Here is a 6,066-nt window from a genome sequence, read left to right as displayed (position 1 = left end):
AATTAATTAAAATATGCCTAATTCGTGGGCCTGGGTAGCTCAGCGAGTATTGACGCTGACTACCACCCCTGGAGTCGCAGGTTCGAATCCAGGGTGTGCTGAGTGACTCCAGCCAGGACTCCTAAGCAACCAAATTGGCCCGGTTGCTACGGAGGGTAGAGTCACATGGGGTAACGTCCTCATGGTCACGATTAGTTGTTCTTGCTCTCAAAGGGGCGTGTAGTAAGTTGAGAGTAGCATGAGCCTCCACATGCTGTGAGTCTCCGCGGTGTCATGCACAATGAGCCACGTGATAAGATGCGTGGATTGACGTCTCAGAAGTGGAGGCAACCGTGACTTGTCCTCCTCCACCCGGATTGAGGTGAGTAACCGCGCCACCACGAGGACCTATTAAGTAGTGGGAATTGGGCATTCCAAATTGGGAGAAAAAAAAAAAAAAAGCCAAATTCATAATAGGCTTAATTCTTAAAATATAATGTTTGAAAAAAAAAAAAAAAAAAAACATTCTTCCACACAACCATCAAGCCTTGAAGCCCATTTTAAGTCAATTTTGATTGGTATGATTGTTTATCTTGGATGGGAAAAAAACGGCCTTATTCGTTTAGTCTGAGCTTGGCTCATTTACACACCGTACTATGTCATAGTCAAGATTGTAATAATGGATATACTGTACCACAAACACACTAACATACACAAAGTCTCTCTGTCTTTCCTGAAATGCTGGCTTTACCTAGAGGTAATTTCCAGAAGGGTTGAGTATCATTAAATCATCAAGGTTCACACTAGAAGATTTGATGTTTTTTTTTTTTTTAAGAAATCCTGTGGGTGCCTGGAGCTCAGTGGGTGAGCAACAACAGGCAATCAAAGCATTACAAATTAAATACTCTAGACATCCTTGAAAGCCCTTTTTATGAAACATTTATTAATAATAATACATATCTCATTTTAAGGTGATGTGAGTCAGAGTCACAGTCAGAGACCCACAACACAAAACTGATGAAATTCACATTCACACACACTCACACACACTTAAAGCGACAGTTCACCCCAAATGAAAATTCTGTCATCATTTACATACCCTCATTTTGTTCCAAAACCTTATTTTTTCCATGGAAAACTGAAGGAGAAATTCTAAAAGATGTACCGGTCATCTTTTACAGGTAAACAGCTCACTGGAAGGGAAGATTATCGGTGAATAACGGCTGAAATTTCAGTCTGTTCCTCACACAAGGCTATCGTATGACTTCAGAAGACTTGGAATATATACTGTAGAAAGTTGTATATTTGGACTATTTTTATAACACTTTTATAGTGCTTTTATGTTCTTTTTGAAGACTGAATGGTCTAGTCACCATTCATTGTTATTGCCGAGTAATTATGTTGGCTTGATTTTCCAAAAATCCCTGAGCCAAGACCAAAAATATCAATTGTAACTCCTCCTAGAATTTTCAAGCTACATCCACCAAATTTGGCACAGACCTTCAGACTGTTCTGAATTGCGTTGCTAAATCAATCAATCAATCAATCAATCTATCAATCTATCTCACATCAAAGTTTGTCTTGACAAACTCTACCTATCTAGTTTTAATTAAAGAGCAACCAGAAAATTCAGATATTCAGAATTCAGTCCAGATAAGTCTTTAAAATAAATAAATAAATAAATCTCCTTTTGTCTTCCATGGGAGAAACAAATGACATGACATGATGATAAGTAAATCATGATTTTACTGAATTTATATTTTTGGGTGAACTATCCCTTTAATGGTCTCCATCTAGTCTAGACATATTTCTTTCAGAACCTGCCCAATGAACTGGACTGAAAAACACAGCTATATTTGTTCTGCAGGTGTGCTGCATATAATATCTTTGCATAAGCTATATGTGACTATCTGCACTGTAAAGATTAATTTACAATATAAACACCACATTTCAAAGATTTATCATCAGATGGCCACACATACCTGTCCAGATCAAAATAAAATAAATAAAAAAATATCTTTTACTTTTCACTGTCTGGAATCTGAGGAAACAGACCATAAATTTAATGGCCATGAATGTTATCGCTTATTCCCTCCTGTTAAAAACTCTCCCTGGGGATTTTTCAACTCTCAGCGGCCCGGAAAACACTCCCTTCAGGTCAGACAGCAGATTAGACCTTACATATTGCAAACTTGATCTTTCTTCTTTTAAACTGTACTCTTCAAAGAACACTGTCAATTCAGAACACTATCATAACAAAAGATATAGCGAGGTTTAAAGCCGAAGAGGGCAATTTACATGCCACTAGCATCACCAAGTGGAAGGCAAAAATAGACTGTATTAAAAAATAATTCTAAACACACCCACCATCTGCCATTGGTCAAGCAATGAAAGCTTGGAAATTTGACATTATATATACTTTATTATATAAATTAAACATTTCCCAAAGTCTAAGTGGGAGGTTGACTAATTAAAAGAACTAGTCCCTACATAGGTGGCGTTTTCATTGCAATGGGCATTAAATCTCTTAAACTCTCATCCTCAAAGTAAATTCAAAGTTTTAATGTAATTACATGAAGTACTTGGGCTGAATGTTTTTTTTTTTTAAAGCTTTACAGGGTAATTAAAAGCGTAGGAAATGCATGATGGAATGTTAGCATAGCAGGCCAATCACTAGGATTGCCAACTGTCCCGTATTAGCGTAACATCCCGTATTTTGGCTGATATAAAGACATCCCTTTCTGTATTGAAGCAGCAAAATGCTCAAGGTGGAATATAATGTCAATTCTACACTACTTCGGCATACTGAATCCAGATATCTGAAATAGTACATCTGATCTGTAAGAATACAAATTTCAAATAAAGGATTTAAGAGAGAGAGAGAGAGAGAGAGAGAGAGAGAGAGAGAGAGAGAGAGAGAGAAACTGAAAGGTTTCAGCAATGGAATCTAGGTCAGATCTTGTTCATTTTAGGGATTTTGTGTTTCAGCTGAAGTTTTCTGAGGGAAAACAAAAGCGTGGCAGGCTTGAAACATGCCAATATATTCGGGTGGATAGTTTTGAGCTTTTCAGAAGTGCTGACAGAGAGATTTATACTGGAAATGTAATATAAAAAAGTAATAGGTATTTGATAAAAGTAATTGATAAAACATCAACCATTTCTTAAAAACGTGCTATTCACCACATTAGAGGAATAGTTCACCCATGAAAATGAAAATTTAACATTTTGGTCTGTTCTCACCCAAAACCAACTGGATCTCTTCAGAGGACATGGATTAAACCACTGGAGTCTTATGGATTGCTTTTAAGCTGCTTTATGTGCTTTTTGGAGCTTTAAAATTTCAGTCAACATTCACTTGCATTGTGATGACCAACAGAGTTGAGCAGAAGAAAGTAAGTCATACACATCTGGGATGGCATTAGGGTGAGTAAATGGTGAGAATTTTTTATTCTATTTTTTTTGGGTGAACTATCCCTTTAGCCACATTTAGAAGTACATTTTTAAATATGTAGATTTTTTTTTTTTTTTTAATTTATGTCTATGATTTATAGAGGGTCAGCTGGTCAGCAGCCGGTCTTCGTTAGCCCCTGCTGGTAGATGCTGGAACTACACCCACACCCTAGGTGATGGAAAAAGCATCTTTCTCTATTGACAGCCATTCAACAGTAGCTGTGTTTTCTTGAACAAACTATCTATTTTCAATCTCAGTTATCTAATTACATTACAGTACATCTTTTTACAGTGACATATTTTTAAAGGGTTTTTTAAAAATTAAAATGGACTTATATTACCCCCTATTTGTTTCCATTTATGAGTGATCGGCCAGATCGTGCACTTCCGTGGAACCAAGGGCATGGCCAGGAGATCACTTTTGGGTGGGCCTCAATAAAAATGGATAGGCCAAGTTTTCACCAGTCTAAAAATTTTCCTTAACAACCGGGAAGTGATGCATTCAAATAATTCTTTCACACTTTCAGAAATCAGAATTTATGCATTTTTGTACTATTTTATAAATAAACTCCTCTCACTTTCAACTGCTTTATTTTCAGCAAACTTAACATGTGTAAATATTTGTATGAACATTAAAATATTCAACAACCAATTAATAAACTGAACAAGTTTCACAGACATGTGACTTACAGAAATGGAATAATGTGTCTCTGAACAAAGGTGGGGGGGGTCAAAATCAAAAGTAACAGTCAATATCTGGTGTGGCCACCAGCTGCATTAAGTACTTCAGTGCATCTCCTCCTCATGGACTGCACCAGATTTGCCAGTTCTTGCTGTGAGATGTTACCCCACTCTTCCACCAAGGCACTTGCAAGTTCCCAGACATTTCTGGGGGGAATGGCCCTAGCCCTCACCCTCTGATCCAACAGGTCCCAGACGTGCTCAATGAGATTGAGATCCGGGCTCTTCGCTGGCCATGGCAGAACACTGACATTCCTGTCTTGCAGGAAATCGCACACAGAAGGAGCAGTATGGCTGGTGGAATTGTCATATCATGTCAGGATGAGTCTGCAGGAAGGGTACCACATGAGGGAGGAGGATGTCTTCCCTGTAACGTACAGCGTTGAGATTGCCTGCAATGACAGCAAGCTCAGTCCGATGATGCTGTGACACACCGCCCCAGACCATGACGAACCCTCCACCTCCAAATCGATCCCGCTCCAGAGTACAGGCCTCGGTGTAACGCTCATTCCTTCGGCAATAAACATGAGTCCGACCATCACCCCTGGTGAGACAAACCGCGACTCGTCAGTGAAAAGCAATTTTTGCCAGTCCTGTCTGGTCCAGCGAAGGTGAGTTTGTGCTCATAGGTGACGTTGTTGCCAGTGATGTCTGGTAAGCACCTGCCTTACAACAGGTCTACAAGCCCTCAGTCCAGCCTCTCTCAGCCTATTGCGGACAGTCTGAGAACTGATGGAGGGATTGTGCGTTCCTGGTGTAACTCGGGCAGTTGTTGTTGCCGTCCTGTACCTGTCCCGCAGGTGTGATATTCGGATGTACCGATCCTGTGCAGGTGTTGTTACACGTGGTCTGCCACTGCGAGGACAATCAGCTGTCCTTCCTGTCTCCCTGTAGTGCTGTCTTAGGCGTCTCACAGTACAGACATTGCAATTTATTAACCTGGCCACATCTGCAGTCCTCATGCCTCCATGCAGCATGCCTAAGGCACGTTCACGCAGATGAGCAGGGACCCTGGGCATCTTTCTTTTGGTGTTTTTCAGTGTTTTTCAGAGTCAGTAGAAAGGTCTCTTTAGTGTCCAAAGTTTTTATAACTGTGACATTAATTGCCTACCGTCTGTAAGCTGTTAGTGTCTTAATGACTGTTCCACAGGTGCATGTTCATTAATTGTTTATGGTTCATTGAACAAGCATTGAAAACATTGTTTAAACCCTTTACAATAAAGATCTGTAAAGTTATTTGGATTTTTACAAAATTATCTTTAAAATACAGTGTCCTGAAAAAGGGACATTTCTTTTCTTTTTTTTCTTTCTTTTTTTTGCTGAGTTTATATATTTGATGTCAAAGAATAATCTCTAATATTCTGGGTGGGTCTGGGTCCAATTTGGGTGGGATTGGCCCACCCTTGGCTACGCCACTGCGGGGAACCCTGCGCTAGCTGAGCAGATGCCATTTAAATGAATGAGAATGCTAATGCTAACAGATAGCTTTATAATAGCAATAACTTAACTGAGAAAAAAATAAGTAATGTTACCAGAGATATTCTATACAGAGATATGTGCTTTTACCATTGTCGAGAGCATAACGGTCAACTTGGATCACGTGAGTCTTCTCTGGCCAGTCATATAATGGCTGACGTCAATGGACCGCGTTCAGGGTTTTACGACAGTTTTTTACAGTTTTCATTGCACTTTGTCTAACGGTAGATTTTGAGATATATCTACGTTAGTTAACATATTTTGGGAATGTAATGTTTGTGGAATACTTTTCAGTGAGCGGGAAAAAGAGCACACTTTTGCTGCTGCAGATTTCGGCATGAGAGTCTTAATCTATTTAAAAATAAATAAATAAAAAAATATTTTATATTATATAGCATTATTGGCAAACACAGCAGTCAT

Source organism: Myxocyprinus asiaticus, chromosome 29, assembly GCF_019703515.2.
Source record: "Myxocyprinus asiaticus isolate MX2 ecotype Aquarium Trade chromosome 29, UBuf_Myxa_2, whole genome shotgun sequence".
Classification (NCBI taxonomy): Eukaryota; Metazoa; Chordata; class Actinopteri; order Cypriniformes; family Catostomidae; genus Myxocyprinus; species Myxocyprinus asiaticus.
This window is presented reverse-complemented; position numbering follows the sequence as displayed.